This window comes from Mesoplodon mirus, assembly GCF_964341445.2.
Source record: "Mesoplodon mirus genome assembly, contig: HAP1_SCAFFOLD_513, whole genome shotgun sequence".
NCBI lineage: Eukaryota > Metazoa > Chordata > Mammalia > Artiodactyla > Ziphiidae > Mesoplodon > Mesoplodon mirus.
Genome location: NW_028295483.1, coordinates 442,402 through 458,414, shown reverse-complemented (window position 1 = coordinate 458,414; position 16,013 = coordinate 442,402). Strand labels below are relative to the sequence as shown.

Genomic DNA, 16,013 nt, shown 5'->3' with positions numbered 1-16,013 from the left:
AGAGGAATCCTCTTGAAAATTCTCAATATGTTTTAGAAACTTTCAAGGCATTACTGTGGTGAGAAAAACATACTACACAAGTCTCACCCATCTACATCTATAATAAAAAGGGTAGCACAATGATTCCATTATGTTTTGTGGGTGTTCTACTCTCCTTGGCCATCTATGTTTATAAGTGATCCCTGGGACATCAAATTAAGAGAATATTAAGAGTGTTTTGGAGGCTTTCTTAAACTGGGGGAAACAATATCACCACACCTCTAGGCCTCCATTTGTGATCCGAAAATGCACTTTTGTACCTATTTATTTGATGTTACTAAGGTTTTGCTAATAGGCATGCCAGTGTTCGTTTTTCTGTTGAACAGCACTGTGGTACAGTGGTCACTACCTTAAATCAGCCACTTTTGATCACCAAGGGCAAATGGAAAATGAGCCGACAGGACACACTCCATCAACCTATAATGCTGGTTCCTGAGCTATGCCACCTGACAGGTACTGTGGATTTATACCATTTTCATAAAAGAGAGCCCTTCTTTAAAGTCACCAATATTACTTTACAGGATTTTCACAAGACTCCACATGACCCAGACTTGCTCTCTCTGATTTTCTTCTTCTTCCGGATACAACAGTTAAGTTTTCTCTAATAGAAATCTATTCTTGCTAGTTTGGAGTGTTATCTTTCGGATTTTTTTTTTTAAGGCTTAACGGATGACCTGCATAAAGACTACAGAATGATGAGAGAGTAGTCCACCTATATGAGGATGGATCCAGGTAGAAGGCAGCATAAATTGCTAACATTCATGGATGCTTTAAGGGAGTAAGTGCGTGGCAATTCCCTGGCTGTCCAGTGGTTAGGACTCCATGCTTTCACTGCTGAGGGCCTGGGCTCAATCCCTGGTCAGGAAACTAAGATCCTGCAAGCTGCACAGGGTAAGTGCTACTTTTCTGTGTGTGTGAAGTGGAGACCTGTGTGGATCACTTGGCATCTCAGATTCTTCAATTAAAAAGTGACAGTTGGGGCTTCCCTGGTGGCACAGTGGTTGAGAGTCCGCCTGCCGATGTGGGGGACACGGTTCGTGCCCTGGTCCGGAAAGATCCCACATGCCGGGGAGCGGCTGGGCCCGTGAGCCATGGCCACTGAGCCTGCACGTCCGGAGCCTGTGCTCTGCAACGGGAGAGGCCACAGCAGTGTGAGGCCTGCGTACCGCAAAAAAAAAAAAAAAAAAAAAAAAAAAAGTGACGATTGGGAAGAAAGTGATATTTGGGGAGTGGGGAGGTGCAACTCTATTTTTTTCTGTCATTGCAGTGTCAGAGGAGGCCAAGAGGGGCTAAGAATGAAATAGATTCTAAGTGTCTGCACAAATGTGAGAACAAAGACAAGATTGAGTCTTAGGGAGTTTACCTGTAGCATCTTGACACAAAACACAAGCAATAAGGAACTTTAGATGAGAGGAACACTGACTTGTGTTTTGCAAATGGATAATTGCCTCTGCATATTTTCTTGGATTTGAGCATGTGGAAATATTTTTTCTTTCAGAAATAATACTGTGCAAAAGGAGCTTCGAGACTGGAATTTGGAACTTGAGACAGAGTTTTTATTCTTTTCTGGAAGAATTTTGCAAGATGTAAGAATTCATCAAGGAAGAAGAATTGTAAGACAGCTGCAGAATTGTCACGTCAAAGTTGGGTCAAATTAGTAACAACCCAAAGGGGAACTAACTCGGTCATGTCATAACTATGACTGCTGTTTTCAGACTACCTGTCATTTCCATATGAGAGGACAAGCCATCATTTAATAAGAATACAGGTAACATGCTTGGCATATAGTAGACTCTGTATTATATCTTTATTAGTATTGTGCACATTCTCTCATAGTAAAATGATCTTCCAAATGTATCCTTAAGAGTCAAATACCTAAAATCATAATAACCCATGGTATTCTAGTGTGACTAACCTATATCTTAAGGAAAAATAGCTGACATTAGACCAGATGTGAAAGACTACAATGTACATAGATTTCCTTGGACTGCCTTTTTTTTTTTTTTTTTTTTTTTGCGGTACGTGGGCCTCTCACCGCTGCGGCCTCTCCCGCTGTGGAGCACAGTCTCTGGACGCGCAGGGCCAGCAGACATGGCTCACGGGCCCAGCCACTCCACGGCACGCGGGATCCTCCCAGACCGGGGTGCGAACCCGTGCCCCCTGCATCAACAGGCGGACTCTCAACCACTGCACCACCAGGGAAGACCTGGACTGCCTTTTTAAGTCAGCGTTTAATTCCACCCCCAGGATTCTCATCTCAGTTGTTCGTGATTTCATAGATCCGTGAACTTTGAATATCTGTCACGTGCAATCTTATGTTACCTGTTCTTGTCCTTCAGCATTTTGAATGAGCATTATAATGACAGTAGAAAGCAAGTGGTTTGTTGATTTCTTAATTTTAATGGACCTTTACCTAGAATATAATGTGTTGGAGCTTTTCAGGATCAACTGACAAATGAGAATTTCATGTTTAGATTTCATGTAAAACTCTGTCCAAGTTCTTACTCTGTATCTTGTGGGGAGGGGTAACAAGGGAGGGCTTTACTTTTTTTGCAAACATGTTTGAAAACATGTCAGCTTTTGTATTCATTAGTTATAATAAACTTATTTTTAAAGTACTTAAAAAATCTTGTCATGGCTGAAGTTTAAAATGGTAATGTTTCAATGGGAGATAGCACAGATTTACAGTGGAAAGGATTGTAAATGGATAATTGCCTTTGCATATTAGATGATGTTGGTTTTCTTTTTTTTTAATGAAGTTTTATACCATGTCTTGGAATTCTCTTCCAGTTTGACAACCATAATGAAGATTGGTCAAGAAACACAAGGGTACCTGTACTTAGAGCAATGTCACTGGATCATTGGCTAATACTCTACACTAAGGGAAATTATGGAACAGCCCTTACCTTTCAGCAGAATCTACAGAAAATCACACCCAAAATGGGCATAATTGTCAGAAATGCAAAACTGTAAGTAGAGCAGAAATTATCTACAATTTCAAAATCGATTGCTGGCAATTTGAAAGTGGAAAAACTTCTTAAATTGTAGGAATCTGTCACGTTATCCAAACTCTGAAAGTGTGTAAGCAAAAAAGTAAAGTCTGCTCCAGCCCACACATATTAAATCAGGCTTTTGTGATCTATGGATTTCTGGCTATTGGGCTACATCTTGAAGACATGAGAATTAGCAACTTGATATGAGTGGACGGGGGAGGAGGGAATAGCAAAAACTACTTCCCAGTCTTGTTTCCAAAAATTGAACTTGTTTTTGTCTTAAAAACCTTCAACTGAAATACTTACCTTGGCAGTTTATCTTGCCTTGTTTTATATCATGTTTCATTGGCTGTATAAAATGTGACATGTTTCACTGTTCATTACTTTTGAAGTATAGATGAAATACTTATTTTCTAGGCTTGAAGCAGATGATACAGTCCATTCTTATATAAGCACCTTTGAAAAACATGCTTCACAAAAAACACAGATTGTAAGTGTCTATTTGATGTGTGCCCCGTCCTTAGTGAGCTGCATTTGTATGTATTTTAGAATTTGGATGTTGCCATTGGTTTCCTAAACCAGCCAGAAAATATAAATTTACCCCTATAATGTAGCTGAATACAGACTTTGGGGTTTAAGCTACTACTTAATATCACCATGTTATGCTCATTCTTTTAGGCTTGAGGACTTAGAATTATCTTTTAAGTCTCAGATTAAAAAACACCATACAAATATTAAGTAATATGGATTATGGTAGGCACACATTCATCATTTCTCTCTCCAGCTGTAACCTGCAAAGTCTATGATCTGTTCTCTTCCAGTAAGTGTTCTTTCTTTTGTCTGGTATTTTTCTTGGGATTTTTCCTTTCTCCCATCTGTTGTCACTACGTTGTATCTGAATTACTAAAGCAACATCTTTTTCCTTTCTTCCTTGGATTCTTTTCCCAAACTCATCTCCCATTCTTCCCTCATCATCCAGGATGTTCTTTATATTTATCTATCTATCTATCTATCTATCTATCTATCTACCTATCTATCTATCTTGGCAGTGCCAGGTCTTAGTTGCGGCATGTGGGCTTCTTAGTTGTGGCATGCAGGGTCATTTAGTCGCAGCATGTGGACTCTTAGTTGTGGCATACGGGATCCAGTTCCCCAACCAGGGATCGAACCTGGGCCCCCTGCATTGGGAGCGTGGAGTCTTACCCACTGGACCACCAGGGAAGTCCCCAGGATGCTCTTAAAAGGGATCTTTGTTTCTTGATCCTGAAACCAGGATATTCCTCCTCTTGTCTTTTCCATAGAGCCTAGACTTTTCTCTCCTTTCAGCTTCTACCAAGCAACCTTGTAGGCTACTCTGAAGGATACCTTCTGTGAGCCATTATTATACTCAAATGAAATGTCTTACTTTTGAAATCCTGTTCTTAAATCTGTGTCTTGCTTCCTGTTACTTTGATTGAATGCCATGCTTCATGCTTCTCTGGTGCTGTAGCCTTAAATGCTCAGCTAGGTCAAGGAAGCCTCTGGTGGGACTCAGCAAAGCATCACGTGTTAGAATGGAGTTCAAGAGGCCTTGGTGGTGGTTTGCATCCCAACTCATCACATGACTTTCTTTGTTCATTTAGCATCTGCCTAGAAAGTGAAAGACTGCCTTTCTAATTGTGGGAATTTCTCTTAAGAAAGTTTATCTGAAACTTGAATGGGAATTTGCCCCACTTTTACTAATTTATCCTAGTTTTGCTTTTTGGAACAATATCTTTTATTCAGGGCAGTCCCTTAAATATTTTAAGGTATCTTTTCAAATGGTGGGGAGAGCATGCCTACAATCTTATGCATTCCAAACAACTGGGAATGACCAATAAAATAGGAACTGGAAATTATGTGTAAAACATCTTCTGGCACAAATGTAAGTCTCCCTAGACCAGGAACAGAGGGGAATTCTCGTATATAAGCAGGGGTGAAGCCATGTGGCTCACAAATTTCAAACGCTGTGTGGCGCTGGGTGGGGGCCAGAACCAGGCTGTGTAAGGTAATCCACTGAATGTGATGGGAAGACATCAAGTCAAATATTTATATTATATCCCAAATTAAACATTAACTTCCCAAATATTAATATGAATTGGTGGTAACACTACCAAGAGTTCATAAGTACTCACATAGTTTGGGAATAGTAAAGAATTTAATTCCTATAAACGTGTGAGCTGGTGGAGTAAGGCAGAAATAGAGGAAATAAAAGCATAGGTAAACTATAGACAATTTTAAAACCAGGAAGGAAAAGCAATCTAGCACTGTATTAATAATTTAAGGCTAAAAGAATAAAAATAGCCCTCTTACACATAACATTAATAACCTATTCCTCAAAATCAGATATTGGCAGTAAAAATGGCAACTGTGAACATAGTCCCTGTTATTTTAAATAGAGAATCTTTTACAAATTTTCTGTTTAAAAATGAGTACACACCAATCCAATCTAAAACCTCCACTATCTATTTTCCTGAATATTTTAAAACTTTTTTCTTTTCACTTTATATTTTCAGACTTACAGGAAGAGTTGCAAAGACAGTACAAATCTCTCAATAACCATCATCCAGATTTCCCAACCAGTAAATTTTAGCACATTCCTATAATCATTCTCTCCCTCTCTATATCTACCTACATATAATCATTCTTTCCTTCTCACTATATATACATATATATGTATATATATATACACGTGTCATTATTCATAGTAGTTACATGTGTATATATATGTTTTTTCCTGAGCCATTTATCTGATCTATACCCCTAATCCAAATTCTTCCAATCATTCCTTTTTACAGCAAAATAAATTCTTTGGTCCATCAAGGGTCACCTGAGGCATCTAACCAACAGGCTTTTTCAGTCTTCTTTTAATCTGGGAAGTATCTTCAATCTGTCTTTGGGTTTTATGGCCTTGACATTTTAGAAGTGTACTGGCCAGTTATTTTATGGAACAATCCTCAATATAGGTTTGCCCATTTCCTTATGACTAGATTCAGGTAATGCATTCTTGCAGAATATCACAGAAGTATTCTATGGTTTACTAAATCCATCATATTTGGAAGACCATGATGTTGATTTAACTGGTCTTTTTTTTTTTTCTTTTCATGGTTTAAGTCATCAGCTCTCCATGTAATAATTTTTTATCATTATTAGAGTTTAGTTGATGTACAGTGTTGTGTTAGTTTCTGCTGTATTAACTGGTCATTGTAATTTTGCTCATTTGATTAAGTTGAGGTCTGGTAGGTTTCACCATTATAAAGTTACTGTTTTATCCCTTTGTAATTGATTAAAGTTATTATGGTGCGACACTTTGAGACTATGCAAATGTTCTGTTTCTCATTGAAGTTTCACTCATTAATTTTAGCATCCATTGAGGATTCTTGTCTGAAACAGTTGTTAGTTAACATAGTCTCACCAAATAGTGATGTCTATGTTTCCAATATCCCTTCTATATTTATTAGTTGATATTTTATTATAAGGAAGAGCTCTTCATTCTTACTTATGTAAACACAGACTCATGGATTCTTATTTAATGGATCATAATCTTTTAATCTCATTGGATGCTCACTTTGTCCCCTTCACACTCACTATCCTACGAAAGAAACTACTTCCCTGACTTCTTATCACCATAGCTTAATGTTGTCTGTTCTTGAACTTTACCTAAAGAGCCATGTGGCTTCAGTCTTGTGTTGGTTTTTCTTTGGCTCAGCATTGAGGTTTATCTTTGTTGGGTGTAGCTGTAGTTTTTTGTTCTCTTGCTCTAGATAGTAACCCATTGTTTTTAACTTAATGCATCCTATTGTCAAACATTTGGGATATTTGTAGTTTTGCTATTACTACAAATAATCATGACTACTATCATGACTACTTTTGTACTTGTCTTTAGTGCTCATATGTATGCATTTCTGCTGGGATGTACCTGGGAGAAGAATGTTCCTTGTCACTAGATGCTGCTAATCAGATTTCTAAATGGTTATACCAAGGTGGTACACACCCACCATCAGCTGGAACATTCTCATAGCTTCATGTCTTTAAAGCATAGTATTATAAATCGAATCTGTTTAGAGTGGTAGGCTCAAGATTTAACACGAGTACCCTTTCCTTGGCAGGACCTGGTCTTTGATTTCTGTCCTTCTCCCTCTTTGAGGAGAGGCTGTTAGTCTTTTCAGAGCCTCCCAACCTCTCAGCCATGTTTACTGGGATGGACAGATACCTCAGGAGAGAATGCAGCCTCAGTTGCTGGGATCACCTCTCTGGGTCCCTACTTCTCTCCTATCTTAATCCTATCATTCTTTATTGCCTTGTTAAACTGGCTGAGCCTGAAACAGGCATGTTTCTATATCTTCATCAGCTTGAATAGCTCTTAAGAGGAGACAGGTCCATGCTATTCCAGAAGCTGAAATTTTAGGAGACAATATTAGCTGACCACTCTCAGGAAACTCAGATCAGCAGATTTAAAAAAAAAAACAGAATCTAGAAGATTTTAAACTTGTACCTAAAAGCTTGACCTATTAACCTACTCACATATATATATATATATATATATATATATATATATATATATATATATATAGAGAGAGAGAGAGAGAGAGAGAGAGAGAGAGGAAGGAGAGACAGGGAGATGTGTGCGTGCACGTGGGCATGCATGTGTGTGTGTGTGTGTGTATAAAATATGGACTCAAAAGATTAGGTGCTCTTTAAAAGTGCATCTATAAGTTCATTTTGTCTTTGTCTTCAACTGATCACACTGGGCTTGGAGAAACCTAGCCAAATAATGTAGGACCAGGATCCTATCGACCACATACACTGACCACAGTACATTACAATTAGAAATCATTAAACCACGTACACCTGAAGAAACCATTATTTTTTTAAGTAACAGTGATATTAGAGAGAATAATGGAAATTTATTAAACTCTTACAACCGAGGGACTATATAAATAAGTACTAGGCATCAAAACGTGGGTGACACAGCAAACTAGAAATGAGACCAACAGCCCTTGACGAATACACTGGGAATGAAGTCTGGATTTTAATGCACCAAGAACCAAGTCAACCAAAGTAAAATAGAATGAATGAAATCAACAGTAAAAAGAGAAACTAAATAGAAAACAATCTGCAAATAAATCTAAAGCTTTGGAAAAGTTAAAATTAGATACTGTCAAGAATAAAGAAAAAGAGTAAGTCTCAACAACACTAGGAATAAATAGAGTTCATTATTAGAGATTTGCTGGTGGTTAAGGAAATATTAGGAGAACACCATGGGCTAGAGTGGGCCACTAAGTTCGAAATAGGTTGTTTATATTTTTCAAAAAAACTGGTTAGTGTGGTGAATTATAGTGTGGTGAATATTTCTTAGTCCATGCAGGTAATGCATTTAATAAAATCTCATACTTCTTCATGTGAAAAGAAAAACTCACTTAATCTACAATGAGAAAAGAATTATCCTAATCTGATAAAGAACGTCTGCCAAAAACTTCTATAAGCATCATTATGTTCAAAAGAATATACTGATGATTTTTCCCATTAGTCAGAAACAAGGCAAGCAGTAGCCTCTCTTCCTAACTGCTCAGTGTCCTACTGAAGGTCCTGGCGAGGGTTTGGAAACTTGCTCTGCTGCTTGTAAATCAGGCAGTTTCCATAACAGCCCCCAAGCTTGTTTGCTGGTGGGGGCAGATAATAGTATTTATCTCAGTCGATTGGTGAGAGAATTAAGTGAATCAAGTAGAATGCTTGGGAAGTGCCCACACAGAGCCATCATCCCATCAACGGTGACTGTCCTGAGGACGGTATAGATCAGTCTGTGTTTTTAACCCACCCATATTGACTTCATGATAAACTTCTGGAAATGGAATGACTCCTGGGAATGGAATGACTAGGATGAAAGGGTTTTGCAAGTTTAAAGGATCGATGCATATTGCCAAATGCCTGTCTCGCAGCCTGTCTCTTCCATACACTCACACTCACACTTGTTGAATGCAGTGTGATTCTAGACCCTTCACCCTCATGGATTCAGATATCTATTTAATAAATAGTCTCTACTTTGTCAGTGCTCCACCTATATAGCTTCCTCGACACGCATCCATTTCTCACATCACTGTGTTCTTGCATTTTGGGGAATGTCATGTTTGCTTTCTTTCAAGGTCCTTTTCTTGCTGCCCACTGAAAATAAAGAAATTTATGAAGGCATAAAAAGATATCTGTGTGTCAGTTACCCGATTCCAAGCCAGTGTGTGTTGAAACGGACCTTAGAGAGACCATCACTACAAAGATTGCCCTACAGATGAACTGCAAGCTAGGAGGTGCCCTCTGGAAGGTGGATATAGAAGTACGTGGGGATTTTGTTGCCTTCTCTTGCTTTCATCTGTCTTTGGTAGAATTTGTTAAGGTCCTATTTAATTGGAAATTTGCTTTGTGTTCTAACTCAAGCTGCTACCTGGTTTAAAATTTAAGTTGCAGAATGCAATGTTCATCATTATCGATTGTTTCCATGGTATTGTACATCGACGGAAGTCAGTCGCAGGATTTGTGGCAAGCATCGATCCAGACTTGATGCGGTGGGTAAGCTTTGGCAGACAGTGTTTAGTGGGGAGCTATCTGGAGGCCAGATAGGAGAGGCGGACCTAACACACATTGTTGGCAAGCTCCATGGGCAAGTTGTTCTTAGAGATGTGCTCTCCTGATCTTCTGGCAAAGTCAGGCTCCCAGAACATTCTGTATGGAAGCCTCTGATCATTCTCTATTGCTGCCTAACAACTATGACAAAATATGGCAGCTTAAGACGACACTCACATGACCATGGACAGTCCTGTGGGTCAGATGTTGGGCACTGCGTGGCTCTCAGGGCCTTACAAGGCCAAGATTTTGTTTTTTGGCTGCACTGCGCAGCATGCGGGATCTTAGTTCCCTGACCAGGGATTGAACCCATGCCCCCTGAGGAGGAAGTGCAGATTCTTAAACACTGGACAACCAGGGAAGTCCCAAGGCTAAGTTAAAAGTGTCACAGAAGCCACATTCTCACCTGGAGGCTTGGGATCCTCTTCCCAGCATACGCCGATGTGGCAGAGCCAATTTTCTTGTGATTGTGGGACAGAGGACCCCACTTCCTTGCTGGCTGTCACCTACAGCTAGTCTCAGCTTCTAGCTTTCCATCCACATTCCTTCTGATGTGCTCCTTGCCTCCCCTCCAACTTCCAACCCGCCAATTCACACTGTGCTCTTGTTCTCTTTTGAATCTCTCCATCTTCCTCTTCTGTCATCAGCCAAAGAAAACTTGCTGATTTTAAAGGAGCTCATGAGGTCGGATATCATCCATCTGGAGACTCTCCTTATCCTAAAGTCAACTGTGCCATATAACATCATCACAGGGGCTAGATCTCAGTATGTTCACAAGTTCCAAGGATGAGGACAGGTAGAATTCTGCCAACCGCAGGATTTGATCAGTGAGCCTCTGCATAGGGACACATGAGGAAGCACTTAGGATATACGTGGGTGAAGACACCTATGGGAACATACCTAGTGGCCTGTAGGTATCATAAGATCTTGTCTTCATACATTTGTATATAATGTACCTGAATAAGGAGATGTGCTTCTATAGCCTATGATTCTCCTTTTCTCCAGGGACCTTCTTTTTTCTGTGCTTAGAGTAGAAAATAAAACCCATAGTGCAGATGGGTTTGCATATTCTTCTCTTGTGCATTATGGTATGTGGGACAGTCACAAACCACCACTATGTTCAATGTTGTTTGTGGCCCACCAAGTATAATTCCACAGTATCCTTTAAGGATCTTTTTTTTCCAGTCATACTCTAAATACAGTAACATGGATTTACTCTGCCTTTTTTAGTAGAAAATGTTGTGATAATAGGTAAAAAGTTAAGCTTGCATTCATGCAATAGATATTTTTGAGCACTTGCTATGTGTAAATACTGAGAATGCAGCAGTGAAAATGTAAAGCCAAAATACCTGATCCCATCCATCGGAGTACAGATTCAGATGAAGAGGCAAACATACATCATACCCTATCAGGTCATCCTAATACTCTGAAGTAAACAAAAACGCAATAAGGGGATAGAAACTCTAGACAAACAGGTGATTTTACTTGATACATTGAGCAGTGGTCACAATAGCTATTACTGTTTTGAAGCAAACTGCTCCCTCCAAAGCAGATTCATATAGATGAACCATTGTTTAAGACATTGAACTAGAAGTAGGAGTCTCCAGAAAAACACTGGGTTTGCACTTTGTGGAATTCCCCAGGAGCTGAAACAATATGAGTCATATGTATTCAAAGCATGTATAATTTGTAGTTAATGTTAACAAATGTTTCCATTCTTACTCTTTGTGTGCATGCAAAATGTTACAAAATGCCTAAGATATGTGAAGAGACCAATACTTGGATCTCTACAGCAGGATGAAGAATGGATCTTTAATTGGGTCCTCAACCACTGATAGTGAATTTTTTTTGGTCATGGATTAATTTCATCATTTTGATTCTGAATTAATCTTGTTTTCCAAACTAATGGCTTATTTTTCTCCATACAGGTGGTTCTCTCAATGCATCATCCAGCAATCGGGGCAGGAGCTTGTCAATGGGCTGACAACCTGTTTGCATAGTCAGTGCCTGGTGGAAGCTGGAGGGCTTGAGTCTATACTGGTGGAGATACTGTCCCCCCACCTGGGACATCTGGCAATGAGTGAAAACATTTTTCATTGTCACAATGGGGATAGAGTGCTAGGGATGCTGTTAAATGTCTTACCATGCATGGGACAGCAACACTCCCTGTCCCTGACCACCACAAAGAATTATCTGGCTCAAAATTTTCATACTGTTGTTAAGTATGGACTAGATTGAAGATTTAAGCAGTGTCCTGAAAGCTACCATGTTGACAAATGAACATAGAAGTTGTCAAAAACAGTGGCCACTTTGTTCCAAGTTATGGTTTATTTATATGTGTTTCTGACTTCCTTTCAGCTGCCTTGAAGCTCTGGTATGAACAAAATTCATCTCTGCCACATTCTACCATTGTGCATCGAGTTGGAGTGGGAGATGGACAGTTTCAAGCACTGATTGACCAAGAACTAAAACAGATGGAGTCCTACTTAGAAAATGCTTACAGAGGACACAAGTGGGTATATTACTCATTAAGTGCAGATTTTGTAAGCTTTACATTTTAGTTTCCGGGGGCAGGGGGAAATATCTACAACAGTTGTGATGTGTGAATTGGAAAGCTGGATACAGAGGGCTTCAGTGGATGGGTGGGGAGAAAAAAACAGACCCTTCCCACTTTGTGTTCCATGCCCATGTCAGAGGAGAAAGCAGAACTGAAGCCTTGCAGTAGCAGGTTGTTTCCCCATATGGAACCGCATGATTCTTCTCTTTTTCTAATCTCCTTCCAAACCTTGATGGAGGAGGGCTTGCTAACCTCAGATATTCCTAAAAATCCATGAACATAGCCTGTCAATGGTTTGTACTATCCAGATCCTTTATCCTGGAGTTCTGTACGTCCCAGGACTGGGGATTCCTCTCAGTTCCCTTCTCTGGCTTCACCTGTTTGTCAGTGAAGCCTGGCGCCCAGCACAGACAGTACTAGTAATCCTGACTTTGGGAGGAAGGGACGCTTCCCCTAGGATCTGAATGGCTATGAATAGAAACCTCCTCCTTTACTTCCTGAATCAGGCTCTTGGAGCTAAGACAGTAAAATTGGGGTGTGTGGAGAGATACCATCTGCAGACTCCTTTTAATGGCTCCTATGTGTGGGCTGTTTTTGACACTCTGAATGCTTCTGAGATAATGCAAAGCAAACAGAGTGACATTGATCTTAATCTTTTAAGTGTCAGACTAACTTTCATCGTGGTGAAGAAACAAACATCAGATTTTTTATTGAAAAGGATGAAGACTTGACAATCCATCTCCAGGAACAGTTATTGATTTAGAGGTGACTAGGATGGAATGGTAAGCCATCTTTCTTTATTTTAAAGATTCCTTTTTATTTAAATAGTAACAGAGTTTTTTAAGGTTTGCATGATTTGGACGAGAAAGGAAGAATTGACCTAAAGAAGGTTAAAAATGATAGGTATATTAGATGATAATTTTTTCTGTCTTCAATCATTTTGTTTTTCAGAGAATTTTAAAAACAGACAAATATTTATTGATCGTTCTATGATTCAGTTGTTAGGAAGAAGGCTAGAACTTCTGGTTAACTTTAGACTTCTAAGTGAATTATGCAAATAAGAAAGTTATGCAAAACCACAGCAAGAAATAAAACAGGACATTCATACCAACTGATAGGGAGAAATGAATTAAATTTGAAGGCAGAAACATTGATTTTTCTAGTAGAAGGCATGAAAGGATTGAAGAAAACAAAGCAAATGAAAAGTACAATTAACATAAAATGACATAAACATTCAATATTTACAATAAATTGGTTAACCTTACCACTTATATAACTTAGTTTGAATATATTCTGGTGATTTGCAGAGATGGATATTCCGATCTTTCCCTAAATCTCTGAATCACATTACCTATGACCATGTCTAACATGATAATTTGATGTTTGCTGCCTCTAGGCATCAGTGCATATGCTTGTGAGTTTAAATCCCATGAGTGTTATTGTCAATGATTTCACTGTCCTTTGTGGATTTGCTTTAGCAAATCATTGCTCAAAATTTAGCCAGGCTTCTAAATATAAAGGAAACTCTGTATCATAGATTTCTGTAAATTGTTACTTCAAAGACTAGGTTTGCTACATTGTTTTTCTTCTAAAATAAGCTTGATACCAATTATGTTCTATAATTCTAGGTATGACTTTTTTATTGTGAGTCAGTCTGTGAAAGAAGGCACTGGCACTGGCACTCCCACTCATTATAATGTCATCCATGACATGCTTTACTTGAGCCCAGATGCAGTACAGAGTCTAACTTACATACTATGCCACATGTATTACACTTTTTTAGTAAGTATTCTTTTTCTTTAATTTGGTAATGTGCATCTGTTAATCCTATACTCCTAATTTATTGCTCCCCCCTGCACTTTCTTCTTTGGAAACCATAGGTTTGTTTTCTGTCGCTGTGAGTCTGTTTCTGCTTTGTAAATAAAAATAAGTTCATTTGTATGCTATTTTTTGGGTTCTACATGTAAGTGATATCAAATAATATTTGTCTCTGATTTACTTCACTTAGTACGATAATATCTAGGTCCATCCATGTTACTGCAAATGGCATTATTTCATTCTTTATGAATGAGTATTATTCTATTGTATACACCTACCATATCTTTGTCCATTCATCTGCTGATGGACATTTAGGTTGCTTTTGTGTCTTGGCTATTGTAAATAGTGCTGCTATGAACATTGGGGTACATGCATATTTTTGAATTAGAGCTTTCATCTTTTCTGGATATACGCCCAGGAGTGGGATTGCTGGGTCATATGGTAGCTCTGTTTTTAGTTTTAAGGAGGCTCCGTACTGTTCTCCATAATGGCTATGGTATTTTTTGATACTGATTTTCCTTCAGATCTGTGAAACTGTTCAAAATTGAATCTACTTTTTGAACCTTGGATATCCATAAAAATTTAAACTTAGGGAAAGTAGATATAAAGGTAAAAAAAAATTTTTAGTTGATCTTTCTCCTAAAGGGTATCATCCGAGTTCCTGCTCCTTGCCATTATGCCCATAAGCTGGCTTACCTGGTGGGCCAGAGTCTTCACCAAGAACCACATGGATCTCTGTCAAAAGTCTCTTTTACCTTTAACATAGAGAAGAAAGCATGATGGGATGTTGAAAACCACAATTTGTAAATTTATTTTCTCATTCTGCATCTGTACATCTGAAATTTTTTTCCTAGATGCACGATCAGAGTTTAAAACCATTCTTGACTGGACATGGATGAGACTCCAAGTGTGTTATGCTATTTTCAATACTACCACTAACTTAACATGAGGCTTCTCTTCTCCAGGCGGGAGAACTGACAGTGAGAGTTTTGTTTTACAATTTACCTCTCAAATGTGTTACAAGGACTTTATGATTAAACATGCCTGAATATTCTGTACTCCAAGCAATGCTGCTCTAATTGTAAAGGTTGGGGGACTTCCCTGGTGGTGCAGTGGTTAAGAATCTGCCTGCCAATGCAGGGGACACGGGTTCGAGCCCTGGTCCAGGAAGATCCCACGTGCCGTGGCACAACTAAGCCCATGTGCCACAACTACTGAGCCCACATGCCACAACTACTGAAGCCCACGTACTCTAGGGCCCATGCCCTGCAACAAGAGAAGCCACCGCAATGAGAAGCCCGTGCACCACAATGAAGAGTAGCCCCCACTCACCACAACTAGAGAAAAGACTGCACACACCAATGAAGACCAAACGCAGCCAAAAATAAATAAATAAATAAATAAATAAATTTTTTTAAAAAGGTTGGTCATTAGTCACATGGAGAATATATATATCTATGAACAAGTAAATTCTACTTGGAAAATCATACCTACTTTATTTTTGTAACATCCTTTTTCTCAAGGACAACAAAGACATAAAAGTGGCAAAATTAAATGGGAATTTATTTGTGTGTAATATTTTGTATGAAAGAAACAACCTATGTATGAAATAGTTTGTTCTTTGTACCTGCATGGGAATCTGAATTTTTTCTGGTGGAGCTGCAGTAAGGAGAGCTTTGCGATTTAAAAGTTGGTGGCTCAGGAATGTAATATTTTGTCACTTTTTCCACAAAGAAGGTAAATTAAGGGCTTTGTTAGCATTTCTGTTTAATTCATTCTCTTGTGCATGTCTAAGAGTGACATTATTGTGTTAGCTGTATCATCATCAGAAGAAAGTCTTGAATAAGTTGTTTAAATGAAGCTATCATGTTTTTCCTGAAAGCAGACACATTTTTTTTCTCTCTCCACTTAAAACTATCTTTAAATAGACTTAAGAAACAATATGAGGGACTTCCCGGTGGCTCAGTGGTTAA

The 16,013-nt window shown here is 38.8% G+C and overlaps 1 pseudogene across 1 annotated transcript in view; it reads left to right on the top strand.

Annotated features, from left to right (window-relative positions):
• Positions 1 to 14,820, top strand: part of LOC309797413 (piwi-like protein 3) — a 34,860-nt pseudogene extending 20,040 nt beyond the window's left edge. Inside the window, exons 4-15 of the transcript in view lie at positions 366 to 492; positions 700 to 817; positions 1,538 to 1,652; positions 2,830 to 3,008; positions 3,450 to 3,522; positions 9,194 to 9,378; positions 9,504 to 9,607; positions 11,594 to 11,664; positions 12,024 to 12,177; positions 12,884 to 13,004; positions 13,851 to 14,004; positions 14,686 to 14,820. The product of the transcript in view is annotated as a piwi-like protein 3 (transcript). The remainder of the gene's footprint in view (positions 1 to 365; positions 493 to 699; positions 818 to 1,537; positions 1,653 to 2,829; positions 3,009 to 3,449; positions 3,523 to 9,193; positions 9,379 to 9,503; positions 9,608 to 11,593; positions 11,665 to 12,023; positions 12,178 to 12,883; positions 13,005 to 13,850; positions 14,005 to 14,685) is intronic.
• The last annotated feature ends 1,193 nt before the right edge of the window (positions 14,821 to 16,013 follow it).